Source organism: Vulpes vulpes, chromosome 1, assembly GCF_048418805.1.
Source record: "Vulpes vulpes isolate BD-2025 chromosome 1, VulVul3, whole genome shotgun sequence".
Lineage (NCBI taxonomy): Eukaryota > Metazoa > Chordata > Mammalia > Carnivora > Canidae > Vulpes > Vulpes vulpes.
Window position 1 is genome coordinate 76,889,930 of NC_132780.1, and position 14,936 is coordinate 76,904,865.

The following is a 14,936-nucleotide window of genomic DNA, read 5'->3' on the forward strand; positions in this document are numbered from 1 at the left end:
CTCTTAACATTCACCAGATCTCTCTTCTACTTAGCCTCATCTGCTATTAATGGACTATTGTGGGGTTTTTTGTTTTTCAGAGCAGGGGTAGAGGAAGGGAGAGAGAATCCCAAGCAGGCTCCATGCTCAACATGAAGCCCTATATAGGGCTCAATCCTATGACCCTGCAATTATGACCTGTGCCAAACCAAGAGTCAGATGTTCAACCAAATGAGCCACTCAGGCACCCCTGCTGAGTTTTTAATGGCAGTAAGTACATAATACTTTCAAATATTTCTATTCTCATTTCATAGTGTACTATTGTTTTTATTCTTTTTTGAAAGGGAGAGAATGCATGAGTAGGGGGCAGGGGGAAGGGAAAAGAATGAGAGGGAGAAAGAATAATAAGCCCAAACACACTCAACACAGAGCCCAACATGGAGCACAAGCTCACAACTCTGAGATCGTGACCTGAGCTGAAACCAAGAGTTGGATGCCTAACCGAGTAAGCCACCCAAGTGCCCCCTATTTTTATTTTTTAACAATTAGTTCTAACTTATTTCACATGGCCTTGCAGACTTTATCTTAGTATCTTATATTCTTAGAGGACAAATACTCCTGATTATTGTGGGGTTTTGGGGGGTGGGTGGGGATTGTAGCTCAATGTTTAATTCTACTGGCCACGCACGTGGTAAAGCAGGACACAGTACGGAACACGGAACACAGCTCATGCTGGAGTCTCGGGGCCGAGGGGGTGGAGGAGACAGGACAGGGGCTCCGTGACTGGGTATTCACGTATTTAATCTACTTCAGAGTAGATTCTTTCTTCATGCTATTTACAATTTATGACCATGAACTCATCCTCAGAGAAGATTGTTTCTCTGTGTGAATCTCATGTTTCTGATGTTTGTGCCTGTGCTTTCACCTGTCCAAGGCCAATCTTTAATCTATTAGCTTCCTAATATTCACAGTTGATGAAAAGAGAAATTGGTGGATATGAATAATCTATATTCATTACTCAGCTTCTAATTATTTTTGTTCCTTGAATGTTAAGTCTTTGTTGAATAAGTCAAAAGGAATAAGTGAAAAAAATCAGAATATTGCTGGGAAAGGCCAACTGGCTTTCACCAATAGGCCTCCTTAGACCCATCATCTTAGTAAATTCCCCACAAACTAGAGTATGGCTGTAACTTAGAAGGTGAAAGCATCAAATATCGCCAGTACAAAGAAAGGGAGAGAGCCTCCCATCGGAGGAAGCACATAATTGAGCTCTGAAACCAACAGCCTTTTAACTGATGATGAAAAATTTATCTCTCCAGCACACCAGGCTATCTGCAGCAACAGGACTGGCACAGCAGATAAACAGAGGGTGATAAATTACAATCAGGAGAGTGTTTGCTTAACTTGGACACAAAAGGAGGAGGGTTAGCTGGATAAAAAGAAATTTTAATGCTATCAGGCTACAAGACCCGACACATCCAACCTCCCAAATCATTCCTGGCCAATGAAACATGAAGGCTCAAAGTTCACCGCATGTATTACTAGTGTTAGGTTACAGACTCAGATCTTACAGACTTCTGTCTACCAAGTAATTCCGCACATCTCTGCTCTAATTTACCATAAGCTGTTTTATATTTTAACTTTCAAAAGGAAATGAATTCCCCTTGTTTCTAAGTCATTGAGAAAGATATGATCATCATTTCTTATCTGTAAATATTATCAAACTTGTTAGTGTTGCACTAATGACAATATATATAGTAATATGTTCTTGTAGGGACTATTTTGAAATAGTTTCATATCCACATAAAAGTTTCAAGAATAGTTTAAAGAAGTCCCACATCCCTCCCTAATCCAGATATCCAGTTTCTCCAAGTATCACCAACTCACTAAATTTACATCCCTTCTCTCTCTCTCTCTCCCCATCTCGCCCCCCACTTTTCTTTCTCTCATTATATACAAATGTTAGAGTAATGGTAACTATATGGTATTCTTTTTATCTGAAGTGTAATTCATATTTCCTTAACATTTCAGTACTTTGCCCAATGTTGTGATAACAATCCATTTTTCTTCTATTATACTATAAAAGATACAGAAGATCAAGATGGATTTGCAGTATTAGGATATATTCTGGTTTTTACTTTTCAAAATAAATTTCTATAACTCATTTATATACACACCCAACATACATTAATAATTCAACAAATATTAATAACATCAATCTGCTAGATACTAAATTTACAGCAGTCAATAAAACAAGCACAATCCCAGATCTTAGGGAACTTACCCAGTATTTCCTACAATTTACATCCATCATAGAATTTATGGTTAATCAGATCACAAAGAATAAAGATTTTCTTGTGTTGCATATCACACTATCAATTCCATAATCCTTAAAAACTTCAGTGTTTATTAAGTATAATCAGGAGATTAGAATAATTAAAAGTTATATGACCAATCAATAGATCAAATAACATAATTTCAGATGGCATATTAATGTGAAGTATTATCTTGCCATCTGAAATATAAATGAATCACTAGTATTATTTTTATGGTACAAGTAAACTAGTAAAAGTAAAATCGTGGGGATCCCTGGGTGGTGCAGCGGTTTAGCGCCTGCCTTTGGCCCAGGGCGCGATCCTGGAGACACGGGATCGAATCCCACGTCAGGCTCCTGGTGCATGGAGCCTGCTTCTCCCTCTGCCTATGTCTCTGCCTCTCACTCTCTCTCTGTGTGACTATCATAAATAAAAAAAATTTAAAAAAGTAAAATCGCAACAGATTTAAATTATATTCGGTATTTTTTTGGCATCTTAATTTATTCTGTATAAGAGCACTAAATAGTTAATCATACATTGTCCTCCCATGTCCCTCCTCCCCACACAAACTACAGGTAACAAGTTTAAAAAGTAAATCTACTTTCCATGGTGGCAAGTGCTAAATGAGCTGTGAGAGCTACATCTTTAAATAGAATAGTATGGGGGAAATTGCCACCTCATTTTAAATCAGTTTGCTAAGGTCTTTGAAAGAGATGAGGTTTCAGAAATCATTGGATCGAAAAGAATCATAGCTGAAAAGAGGGCATTTTAGGCCAAAAATATCTTGCCAGTAGACTTACAGGAAACACAATGGTTTTAGTAGAAAGAATGCATGCTTTGGAACCACGTGGACTTGGGTCTCAATTCTGGCTTACTCATTATTAATAGAGCATTTTTGCCCTTGGGCGAGATTCTTTCCTTCTCTAAGGAAAACAAACGATTCTTTCCTTCTTTAAGGAAAATAAATGCAGAGAATGGAACCTAACTTGAATTGTAAAAAGAATTAGAAAGAACAAACTAGCACACAGCATGTGCTCCATCACTAGCACAGATGGACGGTCTAAGTGGGAACCACTTTCTGCAGGAGAAGCCCCCAATGAAGCTCCCTGTCTCCACCATGGACCTGTAGCTTCCCTGGAGTCACCTGCCCAGACTTTGTGTTTGGCATCCAGAACCTCCAGTCTTCACATTTTCTACTAGAGATGATTTGCTTCAGAGAAAGCAGAAACAGTGAGTTGAGAGAAAATGTTACTGCTAAAACGATCAACAACAACTCCGCTTTTACCCAAATAAAACACACTTGTAGTGTTATTTCTCTTATCCTGACATACACTTAAAAAACATTTTTTCCCCTATAACGGCCACATTCTTTTTCTGACAAATCGGATTTTTTGTAACTTAAAAAGAAAATTTTAAATGAAAATAGCTTCCTTGCCCTGAAGTCAACTATTCTAATTTCCTTTCCAACCAACCATTCATTTTTTAAATTAATGCTCTTTCTACAGACTATTATTTCACATTACCACTACTTTGATAAGAAGTGAACCAATTATAAAACTGGAGGTTAGAACAGCTGTTAAAATGTACACTCAGAACAAGGTTAGCTGCTGCTAATGCAACAGACGTGCCAAGACTCCACTGCAAGGAAAGTCAGACAAACTTTCCAGCCATGGCCAAAGCCAACAACCATTGTAGCACTAATGGCCCATCGCTAATGAGCAAGCTTGGCAGCTAAGCAGGCAAAAATTCAGAAGATGCAAAGACTAAACCATATTCCATTATCTAATTTTTTTTTTTTAAGACTTCAACGGAAGTCCAGGTAGGAGATGAACTAGCTATAGAAGCAGCCCTTTGTGAAGACAGGCCCATCCCACTTCCAGGAGGGAGCCCACCCTACAGTTCTCAGGGCCAGAAGAGGGCGGGAGCCCTGTCCTGGCCACACTCGGGGCTGGGAACCTCCCGAGGTCGAGGCCTTGCCCAAGTTCACAGGTGTGTCTGGCAGCCAGGCCAGGAGAGTAACACAGCCTCTGGTTTCATGCTCAAACAAGGAGCCAAGTTGGACTGAAGATTTTGAGATCTTTCTGTCTGAGCATGCTGAGTTTATGTGTCTGTTGCACCATTTATGGCACTATAAAAACATCCTTCAGCGTCTGGGCCAAACTCTCCCACAGTCCATGCACCTTCCCAAAGACACCAGGGCCTTTGGAGTCACCTTGCCAGCTCCCTCGCCCTCACGTCCCCAGCACCACGGGCCCATTTCTGACTCCTTCACCCAGAACGACCTAACCTTGCCTCCCCTCTTACTCCCTCCTTGCCCTTCACAGCCACGGCCACACTGTTTGGGGCAGCCCTGTGTGTTCCTGTGCCCTCCTCTTCTCTGCATGTGCTTGGCTCCAACTCTCTCTCTAGTGACCAAGGACCACAGTTAAGTCACAAATCAGAATCCTGAAATCACCGCAGCTCAGCCACCCTCCCACAGGTGTGAACCGGTCACCGGCAGGGCCAGAGTCCTGACCCAGTGAGTGTGCCCCAGCACATAGCTCCTGGCCTCTAACCTCGCTGGGCCCCAGGCAGGGACACACAGCCCACACGCGTCTCTACCTGGCCTCGGGAGGGACGGTACCTTCCCTAAAACTCTCCAAACTCGGCTTCCGATCTCAGGGGCTTCTCAGGATGCCTGTGGACAGACAGATGGAGGGAAGAAGGGACAAGGGCCAGGCTGTGTGGCACTGGGACCTCTCCTCCTCCTTGGGCTCAAGTTTGGAGGCTTGAAGGCCTGTGGGTGAACAGCCCGGCTGCTGTCTTGGGTGAACCCAGGACAAGGGAGCTAAGGGGAGAGAGGCATCAGCTGGGAAGGTGGCTGGGACACAAAAGCAAGAAGTGAAGGTGCTGGACAATAGCCCCAGGTCAGATCTGAAACCTGGAGCCAACCTCTGCCCTTCCTCCCTTCTCCTTGCCCACATAGACATGGCTTCGTGGAGCTGACTGGAAAACATCTCCACAGTCGCACCCGGAGGCTGCCTGCAACTCCTCCCGCCTCGGCCCCTCACCCTGCACCCCCACAGGAACTGGGGCTGCAACACATCACAATCCGGTGCCTGAGGCAAGCCTCCGGGGCCAGCGGCTGCCCGGGAGAGGGTACTGCCCTGCAAGGGGCAAGGGCGCAGCCGCCCCACGCTCAATCCTCTGTCCGTGGGCCTTCCAACTCCAGGAGGCAGGAAGAGCAAAGGCTGCCTTTCTCCAGGCCAGCGCCAGAAGGACAGTAATGAAAATTCTTTTTAAAGCACGTAAGCCAGCCAAACAGCAGTACTGGAAACAGGAAACACTTCTAGAGGTGAGTGGTATCCTTCTAGGGAGTCCTGGGGAGGACGCAGAGATAAGGGGCAGGAGTGAGCACTGGGTGGAGGAGGGGAGGGGAGGGCAGATGGAATAGAGAACTGAATGCAGAAGGGCTGAGCTCTCCATGCGTCTCCCCTGCTGCCTCCTTCCCCTTTTCCTTCCCACAAAAATAGACCGTCGATGGCTGAGAGCCACAGCAGAGGGCTGAACCCATTGATTAAAACCAAGAAAATGGGTACTGTGTCTGGGGGAAATCCCAGTGTACATGTGGAAGAGTAAAAGGCAGTTTGGAACCTCCACATCAGAAAAGGTAGCCACCTCCCCAACCCCGCAAGGGGTAAGATGCACGTACAGGCACCTCCCTCCTTTCTTTGACAATTAGGAGGGAAGCAGGGTCTGCCTGCGACTTACAAGGGGCCTATTTTGAAAGCTGTCTCTACACCTGCAGAGATGATCAAAACCAATTTCTCCGCTTATCAATGGAGTTCATTCATCAAAACTCATCAGCAAGGGAAGATCACAACTTACCTGAGGAAAAGCCAGAACATGAAAGAAAGGGCTATAATGAACAAACAGAACTGGCCCCAGAAAAAAACATAATTTGTAGGACCCAAGAAAACTTTTAGAAAATTCTAATAAGTATCTTCAGATGGATCTGAAATAAGAGTGTGTCCATAAAGCAAGACCAGGCTGCTATGGAAAAGAAGTCATCAGAGAAAAAGAGCTCTGGACAGGAGAAAAAGAAATAAATTTAGAATTTCTGAAAAGAACCTCAATGGATTTGAGACATAAAATGAACCAAACTAAATACCAAGGCTGTAAGCGGAAAAAAAATATTGAGAAACATTACAGAACAAAAAGTTGAAAGCCAGGGAAAATAGATCCAGAGGTCCAACATCCAGGCAAGATGAGTTTCAGCAGCAGCTGTAAGGGGAGGGAGCAAAAACTCAGAGCATGAAGAAAAGTCTCCCCCAGCTGACCCAAGTCCTGAGCCACCAAGCTGAAAGGGCCCAAGGAGCCTGGAAGCTGCAGGTGGATGAATGAAGAACACCCACTTAGAGGAATGCACCATCATCCATGGTCTCCCTCACACCAGAGGGGGCTCTGCAACCTGGCCCCATCATGTACTTGGGAAACCAAAGATGAAGTGAGCTTGTCCTAGGTTTCCTGTACCCAGCCAGACTCCATTATCAGGATTTGGAATGAGAATAGGAAGAGATCACAAGGCTGTCAAAAGATTTTGGGTCAAGTCCCAGCTTGAACTAACTAGCTCACTGATCTGCTAGAGGTTGCTGGGCTTCAGACTCCCTGAAAATGGAGGGAGTATTATGCACTTCCCTCTCTGACCCCCTGCACAGCAGAATCACTCCAGAGCTCCTGAAATGTAGCAGGCCTGAGCCCCACCCCCAGAAATTCAAACTCACAGGCCTGGGATGAAACCAAGGAAATCTTCATCTTAAATTTCCCAGGTGACTCACGTACCCATTGCTGAAAACCACTGAACAGGAAGGTTCTAGAAGCCCCGCTGGCTCTATAGAAGGCAGCCGAGGGCATGGGGAAGAGCAGTCAGCAGAACCTGCATGTAAATCCACTTTCTACCTCTTCCCATCCACGTGATTCTAAGTCTCCTGTTGGAATCTGGCTTTCCTGATGTGTATAAAGGAAAGGATGATGCTTCCCCCCACAATAAGGCAGAAACAAAATTATGCAAGGAGGGGCAGCTGGCTGGCTGCGTTGGTAGAGCATGTCACTCTTGATCTCAGGGTCCTGATTTCAAGCCTCACACTGGGCAGAGAGCCTCCTTGAAAAAAAATTATGCAAGAACCTGGATACAGCAACTGGCACCTAGTAGGTGATCACAAAATGTAATTATTACAATTCTGTAATTTAGGTAACAAAAAGGCTAAATGAACTAAGAAACATCAGTGACATCTTAAGTTCTCTGATGAACGGCTTAACCAGTGGGACTCTGCTGTATAAACCTGCCCAGGGGGCAGGAGCTAAGAGGGTCCCAGATGCCAATTGTGCCAAGCCCTGGAAGGACAACTGCTTGAAACAGGATGGGGCAGGAGCCCACACCCACTGGGAGGCCCCAGGAAAGGCTTTCCTCCCCAAATGAATAAGCACTGTAGATAAAAAGTCTAGGGAAAAGTAGAATAAAGCTGTAACACTGGCTCCCGGCCAATCCGCCAACAAATTCCAATACAAAACTGTTTCAACTGAGACTTAATTTATTTGAGAGCAACTTGGTGGCAGCACACCACTTATTTTCCTCTCGTGCTAAAAATAAGAATTTCCAAACTGACCTAATTAGGACTAACATCACATCAGCAACATGAATACCTCAGACAAAGAAGGAAAACGTATGGAGAAGTTCATTTTAAAACAAACCTTATTGTTCATATTTTAATTGAGGTGGTTTAAGAATTTAAAACTAAAGAGTGTTTATATACCAAGTATTCACTGGTAATAAAGATTAGAAATTTAAGGCACTCATTTGAAAAGAGTTAACTGACCAAATCAAAGCTCTGAAATGAACATGCAAGATATTTTTTTTTTAAGTCTTTCTTCCTCCACTGACCAGAAATTCAGAACAATACAAAATTCCTCCTTGTTTTACTCATTCTCGGTATCATTTTTTTCCACCACACCCTTTTTCTTTGGAGCGCAAATCAAGCCAAAAATAATTTGAGTAAATTCAATCCAATGGAAATGGTTACTACACGTAAAAGAACAGATTTTGAACTCCTTTTAATCTCATCTTTCCAGAGTCAAAGTAAGTAGAGAAGATCTTAATTCACCACAAACATAAACAAGTTTTATAAAGTTTCCCCAAAATCTCTGGAGAGAAGAAAAAAAGAACTAAATTTTTTTCAATCATTTTCTAGTAGTATTCAAGTGGCCCAAAACAGTACAAAATCCCTACTTGAGTGAGAATAGCATTTAATTGGTTTAGAGACCTTGTTTTTCACCTTTAATTTAGGATCCAAATTCTACTTTTGTCCAAGAAGTGAAAATGAGTTTGGCAAACATACCCCAGTGCCCAACTGACAGCTGAACAATAGGCAATCTGGAGGCTGAAATCTACATCTAAAAGTAGGGGATTTGGCTGAGCTGAGAAGTCTGACAGCAGCTGCCCTGACTCTATTAGGCATTACAAATACCGAGGTCCCTCCTCATCATGAATTCTGCTACAAAAAAAGAATGTGATCTGTTCTTTGATTTTGGCCTCCATTTTCATGATAGGAAGTAAATATATATTATTTCTGAAAGCTCTATTTTTCATGAAAAAAAAAAAAGAATTTATGCTACTGCTGGAGGTAAAACAAAGCAACAAGAAAACCAGAATTCCACTATTGCTTACTCTGCTTGTGTCACGCCTCATTAAGCGTCTTCCTGCCTGACATTCTGCAAGTTGCTCCCAATGAGTCCATCTGGTCACTAAGTGATGCTTTCAATGACAAAGGCTCCCTAACATCTCCATCAAAGGCCTGAGTGACACTGAGGAATTCCCATAGGTAATGAGATTATTCTAATCTCTGATTGATGAAGTATTTTTCTAAGTAAGGAAACAGATATGAAGATGAATGGTAGGGGTGGGAGAAGAAAGTAATTACCAGACAAAGGAGGGAAGATGATGCATCTTCTTTGACACATGAATATCTCAAGGTCATAATTATCATGGAAATTTTATACAATTTCTCAGAAGATGCCGCTACAATTTTATAATGCAACACTCCAGGCGAAAAATTCAAAATTAATTGGTTTGGGTCAAAGGTCACGTCGCAATACTAAATTACAGTACAAATGACTGCCAAACTGAAGTTTGGAGAAAGGGTTAAATTAAACATGGACTAGACTGAGTTTCAACTGCATAAAGCATTTTCCATCCCCAAAGGCATCCCAGCTACCTGTCAGTCTTTGAGTGTAACACATTTTTCCAGATCTTTTTGCTTCTGAGAATAAAGCTCAGAGGAAGTAAGAAGTTTGCTACAGGCCGTTCCTACTTTATTCTGCCTCTCGTTTTGGAATAGAGACAAGATACCTTAAGCTAAACAAAGCTTAAGCTTCTGGGATGATCCCTCAGAGCCTTGGGAAGGGCCCCAAGGTGTGTTCACAACAGGCGTTCTATTAAAAGTTTTGGAAAAGAGTGTTCTTGTGTTCTTTTTTAAGAGAACCCCAACTGTATGCACTTGAGGCCCAACAAAATCCGAATCCCCCCAGGCCTACACTCCACTTCTCCTATCCTTTACCTCATCATCCAATAGCTTCTGGAAATGTCAGGGGAGGAAAAGGAAGGAACACAACCCTCAGGATGCCATCATGGCCATCAAATTTTGTCCCAGGCAAGATGTCAAGTAGTTTCTCACTTCTCAGGTTGGGGGCAGGGTAGAGCAAGGGGTTGGGGAGGCACTTCATTATTGCTACAGAGGTTAAAAACCAATTTTGGCAATCAGAACTTTTTTGGAGAACTGACCAAAACATTACTCTTAAGTTGAAAACTCAGTGTATGTTAATTTAACTCCCCATCATAAAACCGTGTACAGAGGGAAATGGCTTTCTTTAAAAAATATTTTTAAATTATGGCAAAATATATGTAACAAAATTTGCCATTTTAACCATTAAGTGCACAGTTCAATAGCATTAAGAACATTAACACAAACGTACAGTCATCGACACCATCCATCTCCAGAACCTTTTCACCTTACAAAGCTGAAATTCCAGTCCGTTAAACATTAACTCTCCTATTCCCCTCCTCCCCCAGTCCCAGGCAACTACCGCTTTACTTTGTCTCTATGAATCTGACTGCTCTAAGTATCTCATATAAGTGGTGAAAATGGTATCATACACTGTTTTGTGACTGGCTTATTTCAACAGGGGTCCTCAAGGTTCATCCATGTTGCAGTGTCAGAATTTCCTTCCTGGGGCACCAAGGGGGCTCAGTCGGCTACCTTCAGCTCAGATCATGATTCTCAGGGTCCTGGGATCAAGCCTCCCCCACCCCAGCATCCATACTCCGTGGGGAGTCTGCTTCTCTTTCCTCCTTTGCCCTCCTTCTCTCCCCACCCCCGCCCCGCTCTTTTTCAATCTCTCGCATAAATAAAATCCTTAAAATTTTTTTGATTAAAGAAAAATTTCCTTCCTTTTTAAGGCTGAAAAATATACCATTATCTGTACATATATTTTGTTTACCACATTTCGTTTATCCATTCATCTGTCTGTGGGCAACTGCATTGCTTCCACATTTTGGCCATTGTGAACAATGCCATTTTCTGAATAGGCTACAAATACCTGTTTGAACCCCTGCTTTCAATTTTTTTGGGGTATATACCCAGAAGTGGAATTGTTGGATTGTGTGGTTTATTCTATTCTTCATTTTTTTTAGAAACCACCATAATGTTTTCCATAGTGACTGTACCATTTTACAATCCAACCAACAGTGCAGAAAGGTTCCAATTTCTCAATATCTTTGCCAACATTTATTATTTTCTGGTTTTTTGTTCTGGGGAGACTTTCTGGTAATGGCCATTCTAGTGAGTGTGAAGTGGTATTTCATTATGGTTTTGATTAGTGATACTAAGCATCTTCTTATATGCTTATCAGCCATTTGTACATTTTCTAGTCCTTTGCTTAGGAGGACATAAGTCTCTTGCTCAATATTTTGGACTCCCCATAATTACTAGCCCATTCCAGCATGAATCCACTTATAGTAAATATGCTGCAAGATAGGGAGAAATATCTAGAATTGAAGAAGCAGAAACTGACTTTGTTTATAAACAACAATTGGGTTTGACTCTATTCTTAAAGAACAGGTCTTTGGTTCCTGGAATTTCATTGGGTTCCAAGCCTTATACTTGATGCTTTACATACATGGTCCCATTAAATTCTCACAATAATGCTATGAACACAATTAGTAGCCCCTATTTAAGGATGAGAAAACCTGAGATTTGAAATAGCTAAAGCACTTTGCTACAAATCACAGAGATGGGGAACTGAAGAGCTGAAATTCACACCAGCACTGTGGAGTTTAGGGAGCCCAAGTTCTCAGCCATTACATTCTGCTGTCCTAGTGCATCCAGTACATGAGTACAAAGCCCAGGAACGTGTGTGCTAAGCAAACAGCAACACTTTGGGGTAAAAAGTAGAACTCAAAGGCCTTTTACGGCCATCTTTTATGGACTGAATGTTTGCGCTTCCACCACCACCCCGCCCCCATTCGTATGTTGAAATTTGACCTTTAATGTGATAGCATTAGGAGGTGGTATTTGGATAGGTGAATAGGTTAAGAGAGTGGAGACCTCATGCATGGGATTAGTGCTCTTATAAAAGAGGCTCCAGAGAGTTCCCTTTCCCCTCCTGCCACGTGAGACAGTTGCCTATGAACCAGGAAGCAGGCCCTCCCAGAATCCGCTGGTGCTTTGATCTTGGAATTCCCAGGCTCCGGAAATATGAAAAAAAGGTTTGTACCATGCTTAAACAAAGAGTTTAACAAGATTATAAATCATACAAAAAATCTAATGATTGTAACCAAAAAATTTACAGTATTTTTGTTATAGCAGGCTAAACAGACTAAGACAGAAATTGGTACCAAGAAAAAGGGTGCTGCTGTAACAAATACCTAACCCTGTGGAAGTGGCTTTGGAACTGGGTAATGGTATACCCTGGAAGAGTCTGGTGGTGCATGCTATCTCACTCTACCATGTAAGGATCAGTAAGGATGATTCTAGTGAGGACTAACTTAAGAGAAATACAGAAAGGGATGTGGTCTCAATGTTTGTGTCCCCTCCCCCCAAATTCATATGCTGAAACCCCAATCTGCCAAGTGATGGTAACAGTAGGTGGGACTTTTGGAGGTGATTAAATCACGAACCCTTATGCATGAGATTAGTACCCTTACAGAAGGCGGCACTTGTGCTAAGGCTCTTGTGCTAAGCGAAGATACAAGAACCTAGCCCCCTGGAAGAAAGCCCTCACCTGACCATGCAGGCACCCTAATCTTGGCTGTCCAGCCTCCAGAACTGTGAGAAATATATTTCTATTTCTGTTTTTTATGAGCTACTCAATCTGTGGTATTTTGTTATAATCAGCCTGGAAGGACCAAAGACAGAAAGCTTCCATTTTCTTGGAGAATACTTAGGTAATCATGAGCGCAGTGTGTGCAGAAATACACTCTGGTGGTGGTTAACAGTCACTCTGATGAGGTTTCAGATGGAAATGAGGACGTTACTGCAAACTAGAGGAAGGGCAATCTTTGCTGCAAAGTGACAAAGAAGCTGGCTGCCTTGCATTGGTGATCCATTGTTTTGTGGAAGGTTGAACTTTGGAGTGATGAACCTAGATATTTACCTGAAGAAACCTCTAACAAAGTGTTAGATATGCAGGCTGGAACTGGTCTGGTTTCCCAGATTCACAACTAGAGAAGAGTTTGCCTCAGGACGAATGGTACCTTATGTTTCACTCACAGCTCATTTAGATGATACTTAAATGAGACTTTGGACTTTGAAAGTTGATGCTGAAGGACTTCAGACTTCTGAGGCTATTCAGATGAATGAATGTGTTTTGTATTTGAGAAGGACATGATTTCGGGCAGGGCCAGGGAAAATGTTATGGACTGAATGTTGGTGGCTCTCCAACTTGATATGTTGAAATCTCAACACCCCCCCCTCCTCCATGGGATGTTATTAAGAGAAGGGCCTTTGCGAGGTGAACAGGTTGAGACCCCCATAGTAAATGCCTGAGAAAAAAGAGAAACATCTTGCTCCACTCAACTGGCACCAAACAGCTCTCCAAAGGAGTGGTTTCAGAATCCTCTAACAGAAAAATTCTAGATAGAGGAAGGATTTTTTCAAATATTTTTTTCAGGGATCCCTGGGTGGCGCAGCGGTTTGGCGCCTGCCTTTGGCCCAAGGCGCGATCCTGGAGACCGGGGATCGAATCCCACATCGGGCTCTTGGTGCATGGAGCCTGCTTCTCCCTCTGCCTGTGTTTCTGCCTCTCTCTCTCTCTCTCTCTCTGTGATTATCATAAATAAAAAATAAAAAAAATTATTAAAAAAAATATATTTTTTTCAAATATTTCACATAACAAATATAAAATCCTTAGGAATAAAGTTAAGACATAAGAATGTATTCAGTTAAGACAATGCTATGTTAGGGATCCCTGGGTGGCTCAATGGTTTGGCGCCTGCCTTCGACCCAGGGCTTGATCCTGAAGTCCCAGGATCGAGTCCCATGTCAGACTCCCTGCATGGAGCCTGCTTCTCCCTCTGCCTGTGTCTCTGCCTCTCTCTCTCTGTGTCTCTCATGAATAAACAAATAAATCTTAAAAAAAAAAAAAAAGACAATGCTATGTTATAATCGAAGGCTATATAATCACATGAGTGGCTGCAAAGTTTTTCCTTCTCATTAGCTTCAATAAGATCAGAATTAAAATAATATTTTTAAGCATTTCATCTACCTCAATAAAGGTATTATTTAATCTTTGAGCAAATCCTAGTATCAAACTGCAGATTTATATAAAATGATAAATTACCCAGTTTATATCAAGATTTCTAACAGATCTAGACAGATTACCTACATCATTTAAAGTAAGATTCTAGGGGCGTCTGTGTGGCTCAGTTGGTTAAAGCATCTGCCTTCAGCTCAGGTCACAATCCCAAGGTCCTGGGATCGAGACCTGCATCAGGATTCCCTGCTCAGTGGGGAGTCCGCTTCTCCCTCTCCTCCCCACTCATGCTGTCTCTCACTATCTCTGTCTCTCTCAAATAAATAAAATCATTAATTAATTAATTAATTAAAATAAAGTGAGACTCTAATTGGCAGCAACCATGGGAGTGAGCTCGGAAGCAGGTCCTCCCTCCCAGTGAACTCCAGGATGACAACAGCCTCATGACACATGCTGAGTCATGGGCTCCCAGTGATGCTGGGCCCAGACTCCTGACCCACAGAGGCTGTGACACAGTAACTGTTGCCTTAAGCCTCCAAATGTTGGAGTGATTTATTATACAACAATATAACTAATACAGTTACCCTTTTAAAAATCATCTTAATGATGAAGACAGAGTGCTTATACTTCTTTCAGTTTCTAAATTTCCATTTTAGGATGAAATACTCCTTACAATGCAGAATCAAATTTTTGTTGTGTGAACGTTATAAAACCTTGAACTGAATTTAATAAAATTTGATTCAAATTTTAAAAACAAGAGGAAGAAAGATTAAGACACATAAGGAGACATGGGGGGCTGTGCCAGTATGGCAGGATGACAATGTGAAGAGGTAGCAGGAAGGGGACTGTCTGCAAGCC

The 14,936-nt window shown here is 42.3% G+C and overlaps 1 protein-coding gene across 1 annotated transcript in view; it reads right to left on the minus strand.

Annotated features, from left to right (window-relative positions):
* Positions 1-14,936, minus strand: part of TIAM2 (TIAM Rac1 associated GEF 2) — a 219,048-nt gene that overhangs the window by 159,640 nt on the left and 44,472 nt on the right. The gene's annotated exons all lie outside the window — the stretch shown is intronic.